A 12,996-nucleotide genomic window follows, 5' to 3' on the forward strand; every position below is an offset into this window, starting at 1 on the left:
CGGTGACCTTCAGAAGCAGATGGGCTCACACCACACCTGACACAACTCTTGTTTCTGAACAATTACCCGAGCCAAAAGAATAGTGGTGAATGCAGGTATTGATCCCGCTAACTCTCACATGCAAAGCAAGCGCTCTACCATTTGAGCTAATTCCCCATTGATGTCTGGCATTAGCTCCCAGTTTGCATCTGACTAGCCCCTTATCACTTGCCTCCTCGCTGTTCCACGACCAGCAGAAATCTCTTGCTTCAGGTTGGCCTGCTCCCTGAACACTTTCAATGCTTTGCTCCGATCGACGTTACTGAGCAATAGCAGGCGAGCAAGGGCAGGACTGGAAGCCATGGATATGGTGAAAGACGCCGAGAAGAGCTCGAGCCTGCGCAAGGGAAGCGAGTTGAGCGCAACGTCGCAGCCGCCACGAGCGTGAGGGAGCAGGCGAGAGCCCTGTCTGACTGATGGACAAATGACTTCTATTGCCTGAGGCTTTGCCTGAAAGAAAGTGCAATTGCCTGAGGCTTTGCCTGATAGAAAATGCTGGCTCTTTACATGCATTGCTGCTCAAAGGCACTCCCTGCTGGCACACACATGCAAGTGTTCAAGCAAAATGGTGAAGGCACTGTCCTGTGCCTCAGCTGTAACATGTTCAGCTGTAAACTGCTCATCATATTAAGAACTCTGCCTTCAGCGAATTGCGACTTACCACACACATACTTACTTCAAAAGAATGCTCATTGCTTCAAGCCGGAGTGCAACCAACCACCTAAGGACGACTTTGCTTTGCTTTGTTTTCTACTGCACTGCTCCGCTCCCCACCTGTCAATCGAAGGGAAGCGGCAGAGGTGCCTATCTTTGCTGATTGTCTGCCGCATGCCTTTTAATGCTGCTCGTCCTGTGTACTTGCTGATGTCGCAGCTATTTTTCACAGCCTGGGCCAGCGGCGCAATGGATCACGCATCTGACTACGGATTAGAAGATTGCATGTTCGGCTCCTACCTGGCTCGAGCATTTTGGCAATCTTTGCATTCTGGCTTTGAATGCCACGTAAGCGAACATAGTTGGTCACACTCTTCAGTTACTAACCAGGCAAGTGCCTTCTTAGCGCAGTAGGCAGCGTGTCAGTCTCATAATCTGAAGGTCCTGAGTTCAATCCTCAGAGAAGGCATTAATACTTGCATCGACTTTTTTCCTTCTTTCATTTCAGCTGCATTCATGCAAAAATCAGGAAGTTTTGCTGCGATAGCACATCAAAGGATTTGATGTCCCTCAGCCTGCGGTGACCTTCAGAAGCAGATGGGCTCACACCACACCTGACACAACTCTTGTTTCTGAACAATTACCCGAGCCAAAAGAATAGTGGTGAATGCAGGTATTGATCCCGCTAACTCTCACATGCAAAGCAAGCGCTTTATTTTGAGCTAATTCCCCATTGATGTCTGGCATTAGCTCCCAGTTTGCATCTGACTAGCCCCTTATCACTTGCCTCCTCGCTGTTCCACGACCAGCAGAAATCTCTTGCTTCAGGTTGGCCTGCTCCCTGAACACTTTCAATGCTTTGCTCCGATCGACGTTACTGAGCAATAGCAGGCGAGCAAGGGCAGGACTGGAAGCCATGGATATGGTGAAAGACGCCGAGAAGAGCTCGAGCCTGCGCAAGGGAAGCGAGTTGAGCGCAACGTCGCAGCCGCCACGAGCGTGAGGGAGCAGGCGAGAGCCCTGTCTGACTGATGGACAAATGACTTCTATTGCCTGAGGCTTTGCCTGAAAGAAAGTGCAATTGCCTGAGGCTTTGCCTGAAAGAAAATGCTGGCTCTTTACATGCATTGCTGCTCAAAGGCACTCCCTGCTGACACACACATGCAAGTGCTCAAGCAAAACGGTGAAGGCACTGTCCTGTGCCTCAGCTGCAACATGTTCAGCTGTAAACTGCTCATATTAAGAACTCTGCCTTCAGCGAATTGCGACTTACCACACACATACTTACTTCAAAAGAATGCTCACTGCTTCAAGCCGGAGTGCAACCAAGCACCTAAGGACGACTTTGCTTTGTTTTGTTTTCTACTGCACTGCTCCGCTCCCCACCTGTCAATCGAAGGGAAGCGGCAGAGGTGCCTATCTTTGCTGATTGTCTGCCGCATGCCTTTTAATGCTGCTCGTCCTGTGTACTTGCTGATGTCGCAGCTATTTTTCACAGCCTGGGCCAGCGGCGCAATGGATCACGCATCTGACTACGGATTAGAAGATTGCATGTTCGGCTCCTACCTGGCTCGAGCATTTTGGCAATCTTTGCATTCTGGCTTTGAATGCCACGTAAGCGAACATAGTTGGTCACACTCTTCAGTTACTAACCAGGCAAGTGCCTTCTTAGCGCAGTAGGCAGCGCGTCAGTCTCATAATCTGAAGGTCCTGAGTTCAATCCTCAGAGAAGGCATTAATACTTGCATAGACTTTTCTCCTTCTTTCATTTCAGCTGCATTCATGCAAAAATCAGGAAGTTTTGCTGCGAGAGCACATCAAAGGATTTGATGTCCCTCAGCCTGCGGTGACCTTCAGAAGCAGATGGGCTCACACCACACCTGACACAACTCTTGTTTCTGAACAATTCCCCGAGCCAAAAGAATAGTGGTGAATGCAGGTATTGATCTCGCTAACTCTCACATGCAAAGCAAGCGCTCTACCATTTGAGCTAATTCCCCATTGATGTCTGGCATTAGCTCCCAGTTTGCATCTGACTAGCCCCTTATCACTTGCCTCCTCGCTGTTCCACGACCAGCAGAAATCTCTTGCTTCAGGTTGGCCTGCTCCCTGAACACTTTCAATGCTTTGCTCCGATCGACGTTACTGAGCAATAGCAGGCGAGCAAGGGCAGGACTGGAAGCCATGGATATGGTGAAAGACGCCGAGAAGAGCTCGAGCCTGCGCAAGGGAAGCGAGTTGAGCGCAACGTCGCAGCCGCCACGAGCGTGAGGGAGCAGGCGAGAGCCCTGTCTGACTGATGGACAAATGACTTCTATTGCCTGAGGCTTTGCCTGAAAGAAAGTGCAATTGCCTGAGGCTTTGCCTGATAGAAAATGCTGGCTCTTTACATGCATTGCTGCTCAAAGGCACTCCCTGCTGACACACACATGCAAGTGTTCAAGCAAAACGGTGAAGGCACTGTCCTGTGCCTCAGCTGCAACATGTTCAGCTGTAAACTGCTCATCATATTAAGAACTCTGCCTTCAGCGAATTGCGACTTACCACACACATACTTACTTCAAAAGAATTCTCACTGCTTCAAGCCGGAGTGCAACCAACCACCTAAGGACGACTTTGCTTTGCTTTGTTTTCCACTGCACTGCTCCGCTCCCCACCTGTCAATCGAAGGGAAGCGGCAGAGGTACCTATCTTTGCTGATTGTCTGCCGCATGCCTTTTAATGCTGCTCGTCCTGTGTACTTGCTGATGTCGCAGCTATTTTTCACAGCCTGGGCCAGCGGCGTAATGGATAACGCATCTGACTACGGATTAGAAGATTGCATGTTCGGCTCCTGCCTGGCTCGAGCATTATGGCAATCTTTGCATTCTGGCTTTGAATGCCACGTAAGCGAACATAATTGGTCACACTCTTCAGTTACTAACCAGGCAAGTGCCTTCTTAGCGCAGTAGGCAGCGTGTCAGTCTCATAATCTGAAGGTCCTGAGTTGAATCCTCAGAGAAGGCATTAATACTTGCATCGACTTTTTTCCTTCTTTCATTTCAGCTGCATTCATGCAAAAATCAGGAAGTTTTGCTGCGATAGCACATCAAAGGATTTGATGTCCCTCAGCCTGCGGTGACCTTCAGAAGCAGATGGGCTCACACCACACCTGACACAACTCTTGTTTCTGAACAATTACCCGAGCCAAAAGAATAGTGGTGAATGCAGGTATTGATCCCGCTAACTCTCACATGCAAAGCAAGCACTCTACCATTTGAGCTAATTCCCCATTGATGTCTGGCATTAGCTCCCAGTTTGCATCTGACTAGCCCCTTATCACTTGCCTCCTCGCTGTTCCACGACCAGCAGAAATCTCTTGCTTCAGGTTGGCCTGCTCCCTGAACACTTTCAATGCTTTGCTCCGATCGACGTTACTGAGCAATAGCAGGCGAGCAAGGGCAGGACTGGAAGCCATGGATATGGTGAAAGACGCCGAGAAGAGCTCGAGCCTGCGCAAGGGAAGCGAGTTGAGCGCAACGTCGCAGCCGCCACGAGCGTGAGGGAGCAGGCGAGAGCCCTGTCTGACTGATGGACAAATGACTTCTATTGCCTGAGGCTTTGCCTGAAAGAAAGTGCAATTGCCTGAGGCTTTGCCTGAAAGAAAGTGCAATTGCCTGAGGCTTTGCCTGAAAGAAAATGCTGGCTCTTTACATGCATTGCTTCTGAAAGGCACTCCCTGCTGACACACACATGCAAGTGTTCAAGCAAAACGGTGAAGGCACTGTCCTGTGCCTCAGCTGCAACATGTTCAGCTGTAAACTGCTCATCATATTAAGAACTCTGCCTTCAGCGAATTGCGACTTACCACACACATACTTACTTCAAAAGAATTCTCACTGCTTCAAGCCGGAGTGCAACCAACCACCTAAGGACGACTTTGCTTTGCTTTGTTTTCCACTGCACTGCTCCGCTCCCCACCTGTCAATCGAAGGGAAGCGGCAGAGGTGCCTATCTTTGCTGATTGTCTGCCGCATGCCTTTTAATGCTGCTCGTCCTGTGTACTTGCTGATGTCGCAGCTATTTTTCACAGCCTGGGCCAGCGGCGTAATGGATAACGCATCTGACTACGGATTAGAAGATTGCATGTTCGGCTCCTGCCTGGCTCGAGCATTATGGCAATCTTTGCATTCTGGCTTTGAATGCCACGTAAGCGAACATAATTGGTCACACTCTTCAGTTACTAACCAGGCAAGTGCCTTCTTAGCGCAGTAGGCAGCGTGTCAGTCTCATAATCTGAAGGTCCTGAGTTCAATCCTCAGAGAAGGCATTAATACTTGCATTGACTTTTTTCCTTCTTTCATTTCAGCTGCATTCATGCAAAAATCAGGAAGTTTTGCTGCGATAGCACATCAAAGGATTTGATGTCCCTCAGCCTGCGGTGACCTTCAGAAGCAGATGGGCTCACACCACACCTGACACAACTCTTGTTTCTGAACAATTACCCGAGCCAAAAGAATAGTGGTGAATGCAGGTATTGATCCCGCTAACTCTCACATGCAAAGCAAGCGCTCTACCATTTGAGCTAATTCCCCATTGATGTCTGGCATTAGCTCCCAGTTTGCATCTGACTAGCCCCTTATCACTTGCCTCCTCGCTGTTCCACGACCAGCAGAAATCTCTTGCTTCAGGTTGGCCTGCTCCCTGAACACTTTCAATGCTTTGCTCCGATCGACGTTACTGAGCAATAGCAGGCGAGCAAGGGCAGGACTGGAAGCCATGGATATGGTGAAAGACGCCGAGAAGAGCTCGAGCCTGCGCAAGGGAAGCGAGTTGAGCGCAACGTCGCAGCCGCCACGAGCGTGAGGGAGCAGGCGAGAGCCCTGTCTGACTGATGGACAAATGACTTCTATTGCCTGAGGCTTTGCCTGAAAGAAAGTGCAATTGCCTGAGGCTTTGCCTGATAGAAAATGCTGGCTCTTTACATGCATTGCTGCTCAAAGGCACTCCCTGCTGGCACACACATGCAAGTGTTCAAGCAAAATGGTGAAGGCACTGTCCTGTGCCTCAGCTGTAACATGTTCAGCTGTAAACTGCTCATCATATTAAGAACTCTGCCTTCAGCGAATTGCGACTTACCACACACATACTTACTTCAAAAGAATGCTCACTGCTTCAAGCCGGAGTGCAACCAACCACCTAAGGACGACTTTGCTTTGCTTTGTTTTCTACTGCACTGCTCCGCTCCCCACCTGTCAATCGAAGGGAAGCGGCAGAGGTGCCTATCTTTGCTGATTGTCTGCCGCATGCCTTTTAATGCTGCTCGTCCTGTGTACTTGCTGATGTCGCAGCTATTTTTCACAGCCTGGGCCAGTGGCGCAATGGATAACGCATCTGACTACGGATTAGAAGATTGCATGTTCGGCTCCTACCTGGCTCGAGCATTATGGCAATCTTTGCATTCTGGCTTTGAATGCCACGTAAGCGAACATAGTTGGTCACACTCTTCAGTTACTAACCAGGCAAGTGCCTTCTTAGCGCAGTAGGCAGTGCGTCAGTCTCATAATCTGAAGGTCCTGAGTTCAATCCTCAGAGAAGGCATTAATACTTGCATAGACTTTTCTCCTTCTTTCATTTCAGCTGCATTCATGCAAAAATCAGGAAGTTTTGCTGCGATAGCACATCAAAGGATTTGATGTCCCTCAGCCTGCGGTGACCTTCAGAAGCAGATGGGCTCACACCACACCTGACACAACTCTTGTTTCTGAACAATTACCCGAGCCAAAAGAATAGTGGTGAATGCAGGTATTGATCCCGCTAACTCTCACATGCAAAGCAAGCGCTCTACCATTTGAGCTAATTCCCCATTGATGTCTGGCATTAGCTCCCAGTTTGCATCTGACTAGCCCCTTATCACTTGCCTCCTCGCTGTTCCACGACCAGCAGAAATCTCTTGCTTCAGGTTGGCCTGCTCCCTGAACACTTTCAATGCTTTGCTCCAATCGACGTTACTGAGCAATAGCAGGCGAGCAAGGGCAGGACTGGAAGCCATGGATATGGTGAAAGACGCCGAGAAGAGCTCGAGCCTGCGCAAGGGAAGCGAGTTGAGCGCAACGTCGCAGCCGCCACGAGCGTGAGGGAGCAGGCGAGAGCCCTGTCTGACTGATGGACAAATGACTTCTATTGCCTGAGGCTTTGCCTGAAAGAAAGTGCAATTGCCTGAGGCTTTGCCTGATAGAAAATGCTGGCTCTTTACATGCATTGCTGCTCAAAGGCACTCCCTGCTGACACACACATGCAAGTGTTCAAGCAAAACGGTGAAGGCACTGTCCTGTGCCTCAGCTGTAACATGTTCAGCTGTAAACTGCTCATCATATTAAGAACTCTGCCTTCAGCGAATTGCGACTTACCACACACATACTTACTTCAAAAGAATGCTCATTGCTTCAAGCCGGAGTGCAACCAACCACCTAAGGACGACTTTGCTTTGCTTTGTTTTCTACTGCACTGCTCCGCTCCCCACCTGTCAATCGAAGGGAAGCGGCAGAGGTGCCTATCTTTGCTGATTGTCTGCCGCATGCCTTTTAATGCTGCTCGTCCTGTGTACTTGCTGATGTCGCAGCTATTTTTCACAGCCTGGGCCAGCGGCGCAATGGATCACGCATCTGACTACGGATTAGAAGATTGCATGTTCGGCTCCTACCTGGCTCGAGCATTTTGGCAATCTTTGCATTCTGGCTTTGAATGCCACGTAAGCGAACATAGTTGGTCACACTCTTCAGTTACTAACCAGGCAAGTGCCTTCTTAGCGCAGTAGGCAGCGTGTCAGTCTCATAATCTGAAGGTCCTGAGTTCAATCCTCAGAGAAGGCGTTAATACTTGCATCGACTTTTTTCCTTCTTTCATTTCAGCTGCATTCATGCAAAAATCAGGAAGTTTTGCTGCGATAGCACATCAAAGGATTTGATGTCCCTCAGCCTGCGGTGACCTTCAGAAGCAGATGGGCTCACACCACACCTGACACAACTCTTGTTTCTGAACAATTACCCGAGCCAAAAGAATAGTGGTGAATGCAGGTATTGATCCCGCTAACTCTCACATGCAAAGCAAGCGCTTTATTTTGAGCTAATTCCCCATTGATGTCTGGCATTAGCTCCCAGTTTGCATCTGACTAGCCCCTTATCACTTGCCTCCTCGCTGTTCCACGACCAGCAGAAATCTCTTGCTTCAGGTTGGCCTGCTCCCTGAACACTTTCAATGCTTTGCTCCGATCGACGTTACTGAGCAATAGCAGGCGAGCAAGGGCAGGACTGGAAGCCATGGATATGGTGAAAGACGCCGAGAAGAGCTCGAGCCTGCGCAAGGGAAGCGAGTTGAGCGCAACGTCGCAGCCGCCACGAGCGTGAGGGAGCAGGCGAGAGCCCTGTCTGACTGATGGACAAATGACTTCTATTGCCTGAGGCTTTGCCTGAAAGAAAGTGCAATTGCCTGAGGCTTTGCCTGAAAGAAAATGCTGGCTCTTTACATGCATTGCTGCTCAAAGGCACTCCCTGCTGACACACACATGCAAGTGTTCAAGCAAAACGGTGAAGGCACTGTCCTGTGCCTCAGCTGTAACATGTTCAGCTGTAAACTGCTCATCATATTAAGAACTCTGCCTTCAGCGAATTGCGACTTACCACACACATACTTACTTCAAAAGAATGCTCACTGCTTCAAGCCGGAGTGCAACCAACCACCTAAGGACGACTTTGCTTTGCTTTGTTTTCTACTGCACTGCTCCGCTCCCCACCTGTCAATCGAAGGGAAGCGGCAGAGGTGCCTATCTTTGCTGATTGTCTGCCGCATGCCTTTTAATGCTGCTCGTCCTGTGTACTTGCTGATGTCGCAGCTATTTTTCACAGCCTGGGCCAGTGGCGCAATGGATAACGCATCTGACTACGGATTAGAAGATTGCATGTTCGGCTCCTACCTGGCTCGAGCATTATGGCAATCTTTGCATTCTGGCTTTGAATGCCACGTAAGCGAACATAGTTGGTCACACTCTTCAGTTACTAACCAGGCAAGTGCCTTCTTAGCGCAGTAGGCAGTGCGTCAGTCTCATAATCTGAAGGTCCTGAGTTCAATCCTCAGAGAAGGCATTAATACTTGCATAGACTTTTCTCCTTCTTTCATTTCAGCTGCATTCATGCAAAAATCAGGAAGTTTTGCTGCGATAGCACATCAAAGGATTTGATGTCCCTCAGCCTGCGGTGACCTTCAGAAGCAGATGGGCTCACACCACACCTGACACAACTCTTGTTTCTGAACAATTACCCGAGCCAAAAGAATAGTGGTGAATGCAGGTATTGATCCCGCTAACTCTCACATGCAAAGCAAGCGCTCTACCATTTGAGCTAATTCCCCATTGATGTCTGGCATTAGCTCCCAGTTTGCATCTGACTAGCCCCTTATCACTTGCCTCCTCGCTGTTCCACGACCAGCAGAAATCTCTTGCTTCAGGTTGGCCTGCTCCCTGAACACTTTCAATGCTTTGCTCCAATCGACGTTACTGAGCAATAGCAGGCGAGCAAGGGCAGGACTGGAAGCCATGGATATGGTGAAAGACGCCGAGAAGAGCTCGAGCCTGCGCAAGGGAAGCGAGTTGAGCGCAACGTCGCAGCCGCCACGAGCGTGAGGGAGCAGGCGAGAGCCCTGTCTGACTGATGGACAAATGACTTCTATTGCCTGAGGCTTTGCCTGAAAGAAAGTGCAATTGCCTGAGGCTTTGCCTGATAGAAAATGCTGGCTCTTTACATGCATTGCTGCTCAAAGGCACTCCCTGCTGACACACACATGCAAGTGTTCAAGCAAAACGGTGAAGGCACTGTCCTGTGCCTCAGCTGTAACATGTTCAGCTGTAAACTGCTCATCATATTAAGAACTCTGCCTTCAGCGAATTGCGACTTACCACACACATACTTACTTCAAAAGAATGCTCATTGCTTCAAGCCGGAGTGCAACCAACCACCTAAGGACGACTTTGCTTTGCTTTGTTTTCTACTGCACTGCTCCGCTCCCCACCTGTCAATCGAAGGGAAGCGGCAGAGGTGCCTATCTTTGCTGATTGTCTGCCGCATGCCTTTTAATGCTGCTCGTCCTGTGTACTTGCTGATGTCGCAGCTATTTTTCACAGCCTGGGCCAGCGGCGCAATGGATCACGCATCTGACTACGGATTAGAAGATTGCATGTTCGGCTCCTACCTGGCTCGAGCATTTTGGCAATCTTTGCATTCTGGCTTTGAATGCCACGTAAGCGAACATAGTTGGTCACACTCTTCAGTTACTAACCAGGCAAGTGCCTTCTTAGCGCAGTAGGCAGCGTGTCAGTCTCATAATCTGAAGGTCCTGAGTTCAATCCTCAGAGAAGGCGTTAATACTTGCATCGACTTTTTTCCTTCTTTCATTTCAGCTGCATTCATGCAAAAATCAGGAAGTTTTGCTGCGATAGCACATCAAAGGATTTGATGTCCCTCAGCCTGCGGTGACCTTCAGAAGCAGATGGGCTCACACCACACCTGACACAACTCTTGTTTCTGAACAATTACCCGAGCCAAAAGAATAGTGGTGAATGCAGGTATTGATCCCGCTAACTCTCACATGCAAAGCAAGCGCTTTATTTTGAGCTAATTCCCCATTGATGTCTGGCATTAGCTCCCAGTTTGCATCTGACTAGCCCCTTATCACTTGCCTCCTCGCTGTTCCACGACCAGCAGAAATCTCTTGCTTCAGGTTGGCCTGCTCCCTGAACACTTTCAATGCTTTGCTCCGATCGACGTTACTGAGCAATAGCAGGCGAGCAAGGGCAGGACTGGAAGCCATGGATATGGTGAAAGACGCCGAGAAGAGCTCGAGCCTGCGCAAGGGAAGCGAGTTGAGCGCAACGTCGCAGCCGCCACGAGCGTGAGGGAGCAGGCGAGAGCCCTGTCTGACTGATGGACAAATGACTTCTATTGCCTGAGGCTTTGCCTGAAAGAAAGTGCAATTGCCTGAGGCTTTGCCTGAAAGAAAATGCTGGCTCTTTACATGCATTGCTGCTCAAAGGCACTCCCTGCTGACACACACATGCAAGTGTTCAAGCAAAACGGTGAAGGCACTGTCCTGTGCCTCAGCTGTAACATGTTCAGCTGTAAACTGCTCATCATATTAAGAACTCTGCCTTCAGCGAATTGCGACTTACCACACACATACTTACTTCAAAAGAATGCTCACTGCTTCAAGCCGGAGTGCAACCAACCACCTAAGGACGACTTTGCTTTGCTTTGTTTTCTACTGCACTGCTCCGCTCCCCACCTGTCAATCGAAGGGAAGCGGCAGAGGTGCCTATCTTTGCTGATTGTCTGCCGCATGCCTTTTAATGCTGCTCGTCCTGTGTACTTGCTGATGTCGCAGCTATTTTTCACAGCCTGGGCCAGCGGCGCAATGGATCACGCATCTGACTACGGATTAGAAGATTGCATGTTCGGCTCCTACCTGGCTCGAGCATTTTGGCAATCTTTGCATTCTGGCTTTGAATGCCACGTAAGCGAACATAGTTGGTCACACTCTTCAGTTACTAACCAGGCAAGTGCCTTCTTAGCGCAGTAGGCAGCGTGTCAGTCTCATAATCTGAAGGTCCTGAGTTCAATCCTCAGAGAAGGCATTAATACTTGCATCGACTTTTTTCCTTCTTTCATTTCAGCTGCATTCATGCAAAAATCAGGAAGTTTTGCTGCGATAGCACATCAAAGGATTTGATGTCCCTCAGCCTGCGGTGACCTTCAGAAGCAGATGGGCTCACACCACACCTGACACAACTCTTGTTTCTGAACAATTACCCGAGCCAAAAGAATAGTGGTGAATGCAGGTATTGATCCCGCTAACTCTCACATGCAAAGCAAGCGCTTTATTTTGAGCTAATTCCCCATTGATGTCTGGCATTAGCTCCCAGTTTGCATCTGACTAGCCCCTTATCACTTGCCTCCTCGCTGTTCCACGACCAGCAGAAATCTCTTGCTTCAGGTTGGCCTGCTCCCTGAACACTTTCAATGCTTTGCTCCGATCGACGTTACTGAGCAATAGCAGGCGAGCAAGGGCAGGACTGGAAGCCATGGATATGGTGAAAGACGCCGAGAAGAGCTCGAGCCTGCGCAAGGGAAGCGAGTTGAGCGCAACGTCGCAGCCGCCACGAGCGTGAGGGAGCAGGCGAGAGCCCTGTCTGACTGATGGACAAATGACTTCTATTGCCTGAGGCTTTGCCTGAAAGAAAGTGCAATTGCCTGAGGCTTTGCCTGATAGAAAATGCTGGCTCTTTACATGCATTGCTGCTCAAAGGCACTCCCTGCTGACACACACATGCAAGTGTTCAAGCAAAACGGTGAAGGCACTGTCCTGTGCCTCAGCTGCAACATGTTCAGCTGTAAACTGCTCATCATATTAAGAACTCTGCCTTCAGCGAATTGCGACTTACCACACACATACTTACTTCAAAAGAATGCTCACTGCTTCAAGCCGGAGTGCAACCAACCACCTAAGGACGACTTTGCTTTGCTTTGTTTTCTACTGCACTGCTCCGCTCCCCACCTGTCAATCGAAGGGAAGCGGCAGAGGTGCCTATCTTTGCTGATTGTCTGCCGCATGCCTTTTAATGCTGCTCGTCCTGTGTACTTGCTGATGTCGCAGCTATTTTTCACAGCCTGGGCCAGCGGCGCAATGGATCACGCATCTGACTACGGATTAGAAGATTGCATGTTCGGCTCCTACCTGGCTCGAGCATTTTGGCAATCTTTGCATTCTGGCTTTGAATGCCACGTAAGCGAACATAGTTGGTCACACTCTTCAGTTACTAACTAGGCAAGTGCCTTCTTAGCGCAGTAGGCAGCGTGTCAGTCTCATAATCTGAAGGTCCTGAGTTCAATCCTCAGAGAAGGCATTAATACTTGCATCGACTTTTTTCCTTCTTTCATTTCAGCTGCATTCATGCAAAAATCAGGAAGTTTTGCTGCGATAGCACATCAAAGGATTTGATGTCCCTCAGCCTGCGGTGACCTTCAGAAGCAGATGGGCTCACACCACACCTGACACAACTCTTGTTTCTGAACAATGACCCGAGCCAAAAGAATAGTGGTGAATGCAGGTATTGATCCCGCTAACTCTCACATGCAAAGCAAGCGCTCTACCATTTGAGCTAATTCCCCATTGATGTCTGGCATTAGCTCCCAGTTTGCATCTGACTAGCCCCTTATCACTTGCCTCCTCGCTGTTCCACGACCAGCAGAAATCTCTTGCTTCAGGTTGGCCTGCTCC

The 12,996-nt window shown here is 49.4% G+C and overlaps 10 non-coding genes across 10 annotated transcripts; all 10 read left to right on the forward strand.

The window, feature by feature from the left end:
* Window positions 1–1,089: 1,089 nt before the first annotated feature.
* Window positions 1,090–1,162, forward strand: trnam-cau (transfer RNA methionine (anticodon CAU)). Its single transcript has one exon. It is a non-coding gene; the product is annotated as a tRNA-Met (tRNA).
* Window positions 1,163–2,355: 1,193 nt separating this feature from the next.
* Window positions 2,356–2,428, forward strand: trnam-cau (transfer RNA methionine (anticodon CAU)). Its single transcript has one exon. It is a non-coding gene; the product is annotated as a tRNA-Met (tRNA).
* A 1,198-nt stretch (window positions 2,429–3,626) lies between these two features.
* trnam-cau (transfer RNA methionine (anticodon CAU)) lies at window positions 3,627–3,699 on the forward strand. Its single transcript has one exon. It is a non-coding gene; the product is annotated as a tRNA-Met (tRNA).
* Window positions 3,700–4,929: 1,230 nt separating this feature from the next.
* On the forward strand, window positions 4,930–5,002 carry trnam-cau (transfer RNA methionine (anticodon CAU)). The gene has a single exon. It is a non-coding gene; the product is annotated as a tRNA-Met (tRNA).
* A 1,198-nt stretch (window positions 5,003–6,200) lies between these two features.
* trnam-cau (transfer RNA methionine (anticodon CAU)) lies at window positions 6,201–6,273 on the forward strand. Its single transcript has one exon. It is a non-coding gene; the product is annotated as a tRNA-Met (tRNA).
* A 1,198-nt stretch (window positions 6,274–7,471) lies between these two features.
* Window positions 7,472–7,544, forward strand: trnam-cau (transfer RNA methionine (anticodon CAU)). Its single transcript has one exon. It is a non-coding gene; the product is annotated as a tRNA-Met (tRNA).
* A 1,196-nt stretch (window positions 7,545–8,740) lies between these two features.
* Window positions 8,741–8,813, forward strand: trnam-cau (transfer RNA methionine (anticodon CAU)). The gene has a single exon. It is a non-coding gene; the product is annotated as a tRNA-Met (tRNA).
* A 1,198-nt stretch (window positions 8,814–10,011) lies between these two features.
* On the forward strand, window positions 10,012–10,084 carry trnam-cau (transfer RNA methionine (anticodon CAU)). The gene has a single exon. It is a non-coding gene; the product is annotated as a tRNA-Met (tRNA).
* A 1,196-nt stretch (window positions 10,085–11,280) lies between these two features.
* Window positions 11,281–11,353, forward strand: trnam-cau (transfer RNA methionine (anticodon CAU)). Its single transcript has one exon. It is a non-coding gene; the product is annotated as a tRNA-Met (tRNA).
* A 1,196-nt stretch (window positions 11,354–12,549) lies between these two features.
* On the forward strand, window positions 12,550–12,622 carry trnam-cau (transfer RNA methionine (anticodon CAU)). The gene has a single exon. It is a non-coding gene; the product is annotated as a tRNA-Met (tRNA).
* The last annotated feature ends 374 nt before the right edge of the window (window positions 12,623–12,996 follow it).

Source organism: Pristiophorus japonicus, unplaced genomic scaffold, assembly GCF_044704955.1.
Source record: "Pristiophorus japonicus isolate sPriJap1 unplaced genomic scaffold, sPriJap1.hap1 HAP1_SCAFFOLD_207, whole genome shotgun sequence".
NCBI lineage: Eukaryota > Metazoa > Chordata > Chondrichthyes > Pristiophoridae > Pristiophorus > Pristiophorus japonicus.